A 13,133-nucleotide genomic window follows, 5' to 3' on the forward strand; every position below is an offset into this window, starting at 1 on the left:
CCCCCTCTTGGGGCAGGAGACTTTGAACCCCCTCTTGGGGCAGGAGACTTTGAACCCCCTCTTGGGGCAGGAGACTTTGAACCCCCTCTTGGGGCAGGAGACTTTGAACCCCCTCTTGGGGCAGGAGACTTTGAACCCCCTCTTGGGGCAGGAGACTTTGAACCCCCTCTTGGGGCAGGAGACTTTGAACCCCCTCTTGGGGCAGGAGACTTTGAACCCCCTCTTGGGGCAGGAGACTTTGAACCCCCTCTTGGGGCAGGAGACTTTGAACCCCCTCCTGGGGCAGGAGACTTTGAGCCCCCTCTTGGGGCAGGAGACTGTGAGCCCCCTCTTGGGGCAGGAGACTGTGAGCCCCCTCCTGGGGCTGGAGACTGAGAGCCCCCTCCTGGGGCTGGAGACTGAGAGCCCCCTCCTGGGGCTGGAGACGGGATACTCGTTCTGAATCTTTAGCACAAGATACCTCTGCTGGGGCTGCGGTATTGGACAACCCTCCTGAGGTTGATGAGACGGACACATGCTTTTGGGCAGAAAATCCTGAGACTCCACCTCCAGTAATGGATACAGGAACCTTCCCAGGAGCTCTGTGGACAGCAGTAAAACCGTGTTTGGCCAAGATGATCTTTGTTCTAGGGCCCCAAGTATTAACTCGGGTTTCTTTCTGAGCTGTAACGGGAGGAATCTCCCCATTTCTGGGCAGACGGAGAGAACAATCTTCTATGAAATGGTCTGAACCACCACAATAGAAGCACAGGTCTAGCTGCCTGCGCCGCTGACGTTCCTCCTCAGACAGCTGGGCTCGTGGTCTGCTTTGTGGTATGTCCTTACAAGGCTTATGAGAGGACTTCTCAGGAGTACTTGGAAGTGTAGTGGAAGTTCCTTTGCGCACAGTTCCACTGGAAAGGGGTACCAAAGAACTGTCCAATATGGCGGAGACTACAGAAAAAATTTTAGATGGTAATTCCTGTAGTTGATTCAGTAACTGGTGTAAAACCTTTAATGTCTCTGATTCTGGCTCTTTAAAGGTCCAAGCAGAACCAGATTGCAGATGGCAAAGTAACGGACTTATGACAGACCCACTGTCCGCAGAAGCCTCATCGTCCTCCTTTGGAGTAGCCAGGTAGTCAGGGGGTAGAGGTGAAGAGGCCAAATGACATGCGGCTGCAGATGTGACACGTGAGGATTCATTAGCCGGCAAGGATTGCTGCAGCTTGCAAGAACAACCAGATAAGTCTTGCCAGAACTTTGTGAGAAAGAACTGAAGATCAATCTGTCTCTCCATGCTGGTACTGTGATCTAGACAACCCACACTTCTCACACTCTGATCACTGACCAAGTCCATGTGACTTCAGCAAACTGTCACGAAATGGGTGTGTGGAATCAGTCGTGACTGGAGTGGTCAGATGGTGGATTGATGCGGATCTCAGGAAGAGAGGCGTGACCAGCCGGAGATGGGTTAACACAAACAGGTTTATTGAAGGAACTCATATAACAGATAATGTAACCGGGATCAATACTTCTTGATTGGACAAATAATAACTAGATGCAAGTCTCTGATAAATAACAAGTAACAAAAGATAGCAGTCCTTTGCAAAAATAAACAAGATGGCAGTCCGTTCAAAATAAACAAGATATGTGCCGGTAGTTCTGGGAGGATAAGGCAATGTTCAGGATTTGAGTTTAGAGAAAAGGATACCTGAAAATTGGACAATTGGCTGACTGAAGATTGGACGATTGGATGACTGAAGATTGGACAATTGGATGACTGAAGATTGGACAATTGGATGACTGAAGATTGGACAATTGGATGATTGCAGATTGGATGGCTGGGATCAGGATACAGCTGAATGACAGGATTACTGGAAGATTACAGCAGAGACGTAGCACACAATAGCTGGATACAGCTTGTAGCAGGCAGGTCAGGAAACTGGTATCAGGACAGGGTAGCGACTTGGTGTTGACACAGGAACAGGTGACGGAGATAACAGAACTGAAATGGCTGACTTGGCATATAACAAATAACTGAAGAAAACCGAGTATAAACACAGGAACTAGATGAGCAGGAACTGGAGCAGGAATTGGACCATTTGTGGACCAGACCGGGAGCGCTGGACCAGCCGGACAAGCAGAGCCTCTGGGAGCTGAACGCTGAAGACTCACACAGGGATTCCAGGAAGCAGGCTTGAACTGCACAGAACATCCAGCACATGCAGCAGGAAGACAAGTTGCTGAAGTCAGTTCTGCCTCTGTGAGCAGGATATTTATTCCCCCTGCCTTGTATTGATTGGAGGAAATGACAGAGGGCAATCTGCAATCTGAGGCAGGAATCCAGAATACTTCAGTCTGAACTAAACAGGTGAGCCACATGGAACAGGAGAGCAAAGGGTTACAGGTGATTCCAGCTTCTGCCAGGATTTCTATCAGGTGCAATCAATCAATGAACCAGCAATGCACAGACTGTCTGGCAGCATGAATGGAGTCAGACTGAGACACAGAGCAGAATCACCATACAGGTAAGCTTGACTAAGCAGATCTGTGACACAAGCATATATCAGTTATGCAAAGTTCTACATACTATCTGCAATAGTCAATTTAGGTTGCTTACCCTTCAATGAGTGTGCTCTGGTCACAGGCTCTGTCTGAATGAGACTGCTCTATTCTCTGATGAGGGTTAAATAGGGCTAGGGGGTGACATCACTTCCTCTCATTGGCTAAATAACTGGGATAATAAGACTGTTGATACTCTGTCATTTTGATACCCAAACGCCTTCCTGGTAAAGGGTTTGCCTGGAACTGAAGCCTCGGTGGGGGCAGACAGGATCCTGCAGACTGGTGGGTGCCTGCAGGCCAGAAGACCATGTGTGCCACGGCCAGGGGGTCCTTCTGGTCCAGCCGGGGGACTCCTCTTCCCTCATTGCGGGGGGCTGAGCTGATGCCTGCGTGTCACAGCCGGGTGAAGCGGCCAGGGGATCCTGGATACTTTTATGTAACAAAATCAAGCGCTTGTATTGTGAATATTGCTAATGTGCATGCCCCACAAAATAAGTAAAATAAAAATAAATATAAAAATCAAATTAATAATAATAATAATAATAATAATAATAAGGGCCAGGGGATCCTGCTGGAGGCTGCGGTGGACTCCTCTGGTGGGGCCGTGGATGCTGCCACACTCTGACGCCCTCTGTCTCCTTCTCCACCTCCCTTCCACCTCTTCCTCTGTCTCTGCCTCCCTCGTGCTCGTCCTCTCCCTTCTGCAAGGCTCCCCTTCTCCGGTGGCCGGGGAGGAAAGCTTCGGTGGATGGGAGCTCGCATGTGTGTGGCCATCCTTGGCCCCACCAGATGCAAAAAAAATATATAATTGTATATATAAATGTGCAAAAGAACAGCACTCAGGAGGCAGTAATTAAACAAAAAAAACAAGTCTGTATTAAAGAACAAGCTTTCGGGGTGTGACCCCCTTCATCAGGTCTGTACCTGATGAAGGGGGTCACACACCGAAAGCTCGTTCTTTATTACAGACTTGTTGTTTTGTTTAATAACTGCCTCCTGAGTGCTGTTCTTTTGGACATTTGCATAATTTTTCTTCGGGCACCGGGGCCTATTGTCATTTGAGCTACTAGAGAGTGCCGGTTGATTTGGATCTTTATTTGTATATATAGATATATATATATATTTAGCCAGATCTGTCACTCAACCCCTGTGGAGAACGTTCCTGTGTAGAACAGTTTCACTTTCATGTGTATGACGTTCCACCCCCTTGACATCACCTCCCCCCGCCCAGCCAGGGCTACAGTACACGCCCACCATCCACCATTACTCCACAGCCACCATCCACCATTACTCCTGCACATCCCTACCCTCTGCCAGGACCCCCGCGACCCCCCTCCCGCGATTCGCGGGACCCCCGCGACCCCCCCCCCCCCCCGCGATTTGCGGGACCCCCCCGCGACCCCCCCTCCCGCGATTCGCGGGACCCCCCGCGACCCCCCCTCCCTCGAATCGCGGGACCCCCGCGACCCCCCCTCCCGCGATTCGCGGGACCCCCGCGACCCCCCCTCCCGCGATTCGCGGGACCCCCGCGACCCCCCCTCCCGCGATTTGCGGGACCCCCGCGACCCCCCCTCCCGCCATTCGCGGGACCCCGCACCCCCCCTCCCGCAATTCGCGGGACCCCCGCTTTCCACCCTCCCGCGAGTCGCGGGACCCCCGTGAACCCCCCCTCCCGCGATTCGCGGGACCCCCCTCCCGCGATTCGCGGGACCCCCGCGACCACCCCGGTATCTGGACTATTGTTAGACAGCACTTACATCGACAGCCATTACATCGACACCATTAGTTCGACAGCTCAATAGGTCGACATGGTTTTAGGTCGACATACCATTAGGTCGACATGTCATTATGTCGACAGCTCATTAGGTCGACATGTTTTTAGGTCGACACTGCCATTAGGTCGACAGTGTCTATGTCGACAGTCAAAAGGTCGACATGGGTTTTTTCACTGTTTATTGAGCCGACATGTGCCGACAGGCGGTATTTCATGCCCTACTATCCACTAGGGCGTGGTGGTAGAATAAAATATTGTGCCGAGCGCAGCGAGGCACCGTGCCCGATGCATAGCGAGCGGCTGCGGTACACTTCAAACTGTGTCCATGTCGACTGTGTCGACATTTCGGCCAAAAAAACAGTGAAAAAACCCATGTCGACCTTTTGACTGGCGACATAGACTCTAATGAGCTGTCGACATAATGACATGTCGACCTAATGGTATGTCGACCTAAAACCATGTCGACCTATTGAGCTGTCGAACTAATGGTGTCGATGTAATGGCTGTCGATGTAAGTGCTGTCTAATATCCGTCCCAGACCCGACCACCCCCTCCCGCGTTTCGCTGGACCTCCGCGACCACCCCCTCCTGCGAAACGCGGGACCCCCGCGACCCTCCCGCAAATCGCGGGACCCCAGCGACCCCTCCCTCCCGCGAGCCCCCTCCCGCGATTCGCAGGACCCCTGCATCCTCCCCTCCCGCGATTCGCCGGACCCCTGCGACCCCTCCTCCCTGCATTAAAAGGGCCCCCCGCGACCCCCCCTCCCGCGATTCACGGCACCCCCCCCCCTACTGTGATTTGCGACCCCCCTCCCGCAATTCGCGCCGCTCCCTCCCGCGATTCACGGAACCCCCCGTAGCGCCCCCCTCCCGCGATTTGCGGGCCCCTTCGGCACTTCTCGCGATTTGCGACCGCCCCCTAATTCACACATTCGGGGACCCCACCTCCCGCGATTCATGCCCCCTCACGCAATTCACGGCACCCCCCACACCCCCCTTCCTGCGATTCGCAACCCCCCACGACCCCCCCTCCCGCGATTCACGAAACCCTCCGTTGCGCCCCCTCCCGCGATTTGCGGGCCCCCTCGGCACCTCTCGCGATTTGCCACCGCCCCGTAATTTACACATTCGGGGACCCCCCCTCCTGCGATTCATGCCCCCCTCACGCAATTCACGGCACACCCCATACCCCCCTTCCTTCGATTCGGAACCCCCCACGACCCCCTCTCCCGCGATTCATGCCCCCTCCCGCGATTCACGGACCCCCGCACCACCCCCCTGCGCCCACCCTCCCTTGATTCACGCCCCCCTCATGCAATTCACGGCAACCCCCCACACCCCCCCTCCTGAGATTCGCAGCCCCCCCACGACCACCCCCTCCTGCGATTCATGACCCCTCCCGTGATTCACGGACCCCCGCACCACCCCCCCTTGACTCACGGCACCCCACGCGCCCCTCCCGCAATTCACGGACCTTCGCAACCCCCCCTCCCGCAATTCACTAACCCCGACAACCCCCCTCCCGCAATTTGCGGACCCCCCTTCCCACGATTCAAGCCCCCCCGCTCCCCTGCCCACGATTTGCGGACCCCCACCCCCTCTCGCTAACCGCGGATCCCCACACACCACCCCCCCTCCCGCAATTTGCAGACCCCCCAGACCCCCTTCCGGCAATTCCACCCCCCAGCGGACCACCGCGGCCCCCGCTCCCGCATTTCACGTACCCCCGTGACAATGGGGGATCCTGTACCACCACAAGCAGGTACCGCCCCTAGGTGGGAAATCCTTCCCTGGCTGCCGCACTGCAGGTTTCCCCACTGCCCTCTGCACCAGCGCCACAACTTTTATCAATGTCTTGCCCACATACCACTATTATACAGCCTCCTGCTCTCATGCACGCTCACTTCCTCCCAGTAGGAGGAGACGCTCACCCACTGCCGGGAGCTGCATACTGTCCCCCACCCTCCTCCAGTTCTAGGGATGCCCATCGACCATCAATGATTTTCAAATAATCGATGGTTTATGGCCGATGTTGAATACTTTTGCCATCAATGTGGGAGGACACTGCCCTGCCTCCTGTTCTCCTGCCCCGTAACTTCCGCCAGTGGAGACCCGCTCACCCTGTGTTGCCCACATTCCCCTATCATGCTTTACCGCCCAGCCTCCTGCTCTCATGCACCCTAACTCCCACCCAGTCAGAGGAGACACTGACTCCTGTATTTCTGTGCTGCCACGCTGGACCCTCACCCACTGGCAGAAGCTGCACAGTGTCCACCACCCTCTTTAGTCCCCCGTATGCCCACACACCCCTATCACTACCCAGCTTCCTGCTCTCCTGAACCGTAACTTCCACCACTGGGTAATCGCTGACGCTGTGTTGCCCACATACCCCTATCATGCCTCATATCCCAGCCTCCTGCTCTCATGCACCCTAACTCCCACCCAGTAGGAGGAGACACTGACTCAGGGCCACCGTCCGGTACTCCTGTGCTGCCACGCTGGACCCTCACCCACTGCCAGAAGCTGCAATACAGGGCATCTTTCATACAATTCTAACCATATTTCTCACAATACAAATGTTCACAAATTAAGGGGCGTAGCCCCTTACGCCGGTGTGAAGAGCGCCCGTAGGGTGCGATGAATCACCTAGTATAGATATACTTTCTTACAGGGATGTTATTAGTCTAGTGCTATTCGGTCCCCCACACCATTAGTACCAACAAACATATTCAAAAAATAGAAAATAGAAAACTGGATGTGTTCCAGGTCCATCTCCATCACCAGAAGCAATTTAACGGACTATTTTCATTTAGGCCTTGCGGGGCTACAGTGTCCAGTGTGTAGATCGATTTCACTTTGCGTTGCCCTAAAGTTCTCGTTTGGTCACCACCATGAATTGGTTTGGATACATGGTCACTCAACATTGATTTAATGCTGGCTTCTTGGTGTCCATATTCCAGACAATGTTTTGCCATTGGTTTATCCATTTTACCAGTCTCTAAAGCCAGTCTGATAGTATACCTGTGGTTGGCCATGCGATCTCGGAATGGTCTTGTAGTCATCCCAACATAATATGACCCCCAGGGACATCTCAGCATGTATATAACAAATGCCAAAGTACGTGTTAATCGATATCGGATCTTTATCCGCTTTCCAGTTAGTGGATGTGCCAATGTCCCTCCAATCAGCATTGCACTACAAGTAGTGCATCCTTTGTATCACACACATCCAGGTTTATTGGCCTGCAGCCATTGTGAACAACTGATAGGGACAACCTTGCTACAAGCCACCAGCCAGCATCTGGTACAACTAAAGTAAAATTTACTGATTTCCCAATTTTTACGGGTTTTACGAACAAACTCCCCAGAGGAACTTTTGGTGATACAACTAAATGAAATGAAGTTTAGATTTCTAGAGAGAGGATGTGCACCAAAAACAATTGAACAATGTCTTCATAAAGCAAAAGCTCCGTATCGTTCACCAACACCAAAGACACAAGATACGAAAGATCAGAGAATGGTACATGTGAATACTTTTTATCACACAGCACAGACAGCCAACGGCATTTATCAAAAACATTGGCCCACGATTACGTGGGATCCAGGTCTGAAATGGCAAAAACATCCACCACCAATGATGGCATACCGCAGGAGTCCTAACCTGCAGCAGATCTTAGTATGACCAACTTCAAAGGGTTCACAATGGCTGCAGTCCAGTAATACATCTCATGTAAAATAGAAACTCCCATCTTAGTGACCTTCCCCCACAGAGCGTGAATCCACTCCGGATTTCCACTGTTCTCTTAATGGTTAGACCCATCTGTGTGCAGAGACAGCAGTGTCCGGTGAGCGTATCCATCACCATGGTGACTGTAACTAAGCAACACTAAGAGCATATTGATTGGCTTATACTATACAGGTAGAGATGCAAAGCTAGAGGGCAGAGAGACTGAATGGTGGAAATTTACTAAGATGTGTATTCTACTTTACATGTGATGTTGCTATGGGCAACCAATCAGAATCCACTTCTTATTTATTTCGCACCCTCTAGAAGATAGTAGACAGGATCTGATTGGTTGCCCGTAGCAACATCACATGTGAAGTAGAGTAAACATCTTCGTAAATTTCCCCCTTTGATTCCTATTGGGAGAAAATGCTGTATACTGTAAATAACACATTATTATTATTATTATTATTATTATTATATACAGCACAAGCATTAGAGGGAGCTGTTGTTGCAGGGAGGTGGAAAGTTGTGGAGAATGAATAGCATTAGTGTTTCTGCTTTCCAGTATCATACGCTAGTCGTCAAATACTGGATGAGAGATTGCACCATGTCCAAGGCACTGAGGTATCGATGCAGGATAGTATTAGCTTCTGCTTGTCACATGTGACTGCTCTGTTGCATTTATTGCAGTGCAGAGTGTCCGCTCGGCTGTCTGATAAATGTAGGGTAGGGATTTATATCACTGTATATGTCCCCTATAGATAGAGAGAGTCTGGGAAATTAGAGAGTATCTGTTCTGCTGTCTGACATCTGCTATATAAGCACATATATAAATTATAGGCCCTTATTCTGGTTGGTGCGGTAATGTCCGCGTGCGGTCGGTCCTCCGATGTTTTGTGTCTGCGCATGTGCAGAGGCGTCTCTGCGCATGTGCGACCGGGACGCACGTCCAAATTCCGCATGAAATGTGTACACTACGAACAGGGGGAGGAGAGGGGCGTGAAGGGCTGTTTGGGCTCATTACCATATGTGTACACCCCGCGTTTCATGGGCGTTCCCATGCAATCGCTGGGCGTACGTATGGTAATGCAGTCGTGACGCACGTGTAGGGGGCGGACATATGACATCGCCGGATGTCAGCTGCCCGCCCAGATCCCCGCTTTTGCACGGGGAAATGCCCGTGTGGTCTGAGGTTGCGGGAGCTGCCTGACCACTCTGTCCTGCATTCGATGGTCTGCGACCATCGAATGATGGGGGAGGTTCCCTGAGATGGAGGAGGTGTATTCATGAGAAATACACTCGTGCTCCGTGCGGTCAGCTTCTAACCGCGCACGGACGGAGTTGGCGATCCGTATGGAAGCCGGGGTTTCGGACGCGCGGTCCTGGCCGCATATTCGGCTCCGTCCGCACCGACCAGAATAAGGCCCATAGAGACAGGTAGCGGTTTCTGCTTTCCTGAACTGGCTGTAATCACTATTTTCTGATGCTCTGGCAGAGTTTCTAGCTGTCAGAATGAGAGAACCGTTGTAGTATAGAGATCTATGTATAGAGCCACTTAGAATGCGTCAGATCGGATTTTTAAGCAGTTTGTTTAAACTATCTAAACAGTATTACACATGAAGGCAATTTAATGCAATCGTTTATAAAAAGTAGCTTTCTCAGCACACATGAAGCAATTTAAAACAATTGATATGCAGAGGTACTTGTTTCTGTTTATTCAGAATCTCTATTTATCAAATGAATACACCCAAAATGCGAGATCTATGTATAGAGCCACTTGGAATGTATCAAACAGGATTTTTAAGCAGTTTGTTTTAAACTATCTAAGCAGTATCCAATATAAAGGCAAATTGAAACAATTGTTTCTGCAAAGTAGCTTTTTTAGACATATGAAGGAATTCAAAGCAATTGATATGTGGAGGTACTGTTCTGTTTATTCAGGACCTGTAATTGCCAAATTAATACACTCAAAATGCCAATTCCAATGTTACTGAGAAATATTACAGTATATCAGTATATCTATAGCATAGTTCAAAGGATAAGAGGGTAAGGAAAAGCCGGGAGCTTCCTATGTGGCAGGAACACATATGATATATTGTATGCAGCCCTTTCACAAGTGATGTATCACATGCGACCCCTGTTCCCCGCATGCAGGTCCGACCTTCGACTCAGGCCTGATATGCACAGGGCATCGCATCGGATCCGATGGCATGTCATACAGATGGGGCCATTCTCCACCGTGCCACCAGCTCACCATATCTCAGTAGCTGGTGGGTTAGGCTGTGTGGGCACCCCGTTCTGTCGGACAGCACGATGGGAGCCACTATAATGAGAGTGGCCCCATCTGTACACATCTAGTTTGGGCCAATTTCTCAGCCCGATCCATCGGAGATCACTGTAAAACTTCTCCGAGCTTTGTATCTCTACCCGTATAATATAAGCTAAACGATGTGCTCTTAGATCAGTATTGAATATTTACAGTTACCATGGTGATGGATACACTCTGTTAATTAAGAGAAGAATGGAAATTCAGGGCAGATTCACGCTCTTTGAACGGGATGCGGTCATTCGTCAGACTGCATTTAGGTCTACAGTCATTAGGTCGACCTCACTAGGTCGACTGGCAGGAAGGTCGACCTGACTTAAGGTCGACATGGGCCAAGGTCGACATGACTTAAGGTCGAATTTGCATAAAGGTCGACATGAGGAAGGTCGACTGGTCATAAGGTCGACATGGGTTTTTCACTGTTTTTTGAGCCGACATGTGCCGACAGGCGGTATTTCATGCCCTACCATCCACTAGGGCGTGGTGGGAGAATAAAATAGTGTGCCGAGCGCAGCGAGGCACCGTGCCCGAAGCATTGCGAGCGAAGCGAGCGATGCGAGGGTCCGATTCTCATTGCCAACTGTGTCCATGTCGACTGTGTCGACATTCGGATAAAAAAACAGTGAAAAACCCATGTCGACCTTATGACCAGTCGACCTTCCTCATGTCGACCTTTATGCAAATTCGACCTTAAGTCATGTCGACCTTGGCCCATGTCGACCTTAAGTCAGGTCGACCTTCCTGCAAGTCGACCTAGTGGGGTCGACCTAATGACTGTAGACCTAAATGCAGTCTGACGAATGATCCCATTCCCTTTGAACCTACACCGGAAGGTAACATTTATACCGTTGTGTCTGACGACGGTTGGAATAAAGGGAAACGTTATATGAGGTGACAGACTATCTGACTTACTGAGACCAGTCCATGAGTGCTGCCAATTTACACCAGTATATGGGAGTTATTCCTATAATCATTTCCTCCATTTTCTCATTTGCAGAATCCGTATTGCCGTGACTGCTGTATGATCTATGTAACTGGAGGCAGAAATATAACCGGATCCTCCTCTCCCCTCCGGTGTATGTGGGAAACTGCGGCCGGCCAGTGATACGGGAGAGTAAGGTGAGCAGAGCAGCTTTTTATGCCAAGCCAGGCAGTCCTGAACTGAAAGTGACAGAGCAGGTCGTGTAGCCAAGCCAGGCAGTTCTGAACTGAAAGTGACAGAGCAGGTCGTGTAGCCAAGCCAGGCAGTCCTGAACTAAAAGTGACACAGCAGGTCGTGTAACCAAGCCAGGCAGTCCTGAACTGAAAGTGATAGAGCAGGTCGTGTAGCCAAGCCAGGCAGTCCTGAACTGAAAGTGACAGAGCAGGTCGTGTAGCCAAGCCAGGCAGTCCTGAACTGAAAGTGATAGAGCAGGTCGTGTAGCCAAGCCAGGCAGTCCTGAACTGAAAGTGACAGAGCAGGTTGTGTAGCCAAGTCAGGCAGTCCTGAACTGAAAGTGACAGAGCAGGTCGTCTAGCCAAGTCAGGCAGTCCTGAACTGAAAGTGACAGAGCAGGTCGTGTAGCCAAGCCAGGCAGTCCTGAACTGAAAGTGACAGAGCAGGTCGTGTAGCAAAGCCAGGCAGTCCTGAACTGAAAGTGAAAGAGCAGGTTGCGTAGCCAGGTCAGGCAGTCCTGAACTGAAAGTGATAGAGCAGGTTGTTTAGCCAAGCCAGGTAGTCCTGAACTGAAAGTGACAGCGCAGGTTGTGTAGCCAAGCCAGGCAGTCCTGACCTGAAAGTGACAGAGCAGGTCGTGTAACCAAGCCAGGCAGTCCTGAACTGAAAGTGACAGAGCAGGTCGTGTAGCCAAGTCAGGCAGTCCTGAACTGAAAGTGACAGAACAGGTCGTGTAGCCAAGCCAGGCAGTCCTGAACTGAAAGTGACAGCAGGTTGCGTAGCCAGGTCAGGCAGTCCTGAACTGAAAGTGACAGAGCAGGTCGTGTCGCCAAGCCAGGCAGTCCTGAACTGAAAGTGACAGAGCAGGCCGTGTAGCCAAGCCAGGCAGTCCTGAACTGAAAGTGATATAGCAGGTCGTGTAGCCAAGCCAGGCAGTCCTGAACTGAAAGTGATAGAGCAGATTGTGTAGCCAAGCCAGGCAGTCCTGAACTGAAAGTGATAGAGCAGGTCGTGTAGCCAAGCCAGGCAGTCCTGAACTGAAAGTGACAGAGCAGGTCGTGTAGCCAAGCCAGGCAGTCCTGAACTGAAAGTGACAGAGCAGGTTGTGTAGCCAAGACAGGCAGTCCTGAACTGAAAGTGACAGAGCAGGTTGTTTAGCCAAGCCAGGCAGTCCTGAACTGAAGTGATAGAGCAGATTGTGTAGCCAAGCCAGGCAGTCCTGAACTGAAAGTGATAGAGCAGGTTGCGTAGCCAGGTCAGGCAGTCCTGAACTGAAAGTGACAGAGCAGGTCGTGTAGCCAAGCCAGGCAGTCCTGAACTGAAAGTGACAGAGCAGGTCGTGTAGCCAAGCCAGGCAGTCCTGAACTGAAAGTGACATAGCAGGTCATTTAGCCATGCCAGGCAGTCCTGAACTGAAAGTAACAGAGCAGGTTGTGTAGCCAAGCCAGGCAGTCCTGAACTAAACGTGATAGAGCAGGTCGTGTAGCCAAGCCAGGCAGTCCTGAACTGAAAGTAACAGAGCAGGTTCTGTAGCCAAGCCAGGCAGTTGTGAACTGAAAGTGACAGAGCAGGTTGTGTAGCCAAGTCAGGCAGTCCTGAACTGA

General features: G+C 51.3%; 2 protein-coding genes across 3 annotated transcripts in view; both read left to right on the forward strand.

Annotated features, from left to right (window-relative positions):
• The window catches only part of LOC146075992 (uncharacterized), a 411,577-nt gene that overhangs the window by 161,462 nt on the left and 236,982 nt on the right, over positions 1–13,133 (forward strand). The gene's annotated exons all lie outside the window — the stretch shown is intronic.
• The window catches only part of LOC146075990 (uncharacterized), a 39,899-nt gene that overhangs the window by 7,458 nt on the left and 19,308 nt on the right, over positions 1–13,133 (forward strand). Inside the window, exon 2 of the mRNA XM_083185744.1 lies at positions 11,371–11,492. The gene's annotated coding sequence lies outside the window, so the exon portion shown is untranslated. The remainder of the gene's footprint in view (positions 1–11,370; positions 11,493–13,133) is intronic.

This window comes from Crinia signifera, chromosome 4 (genome assembly GCF_055691185.1).
Source record: "Crinia signifera chromosome 4, ASM5569118v1, whole genome shotgun sequence".
Classification (NCBI taxonomy): Eukaryota; Metazoa; Chordata; class Amphibia; order Anura; family Myobatrachidae; genus Crinia; species Crinia signifera.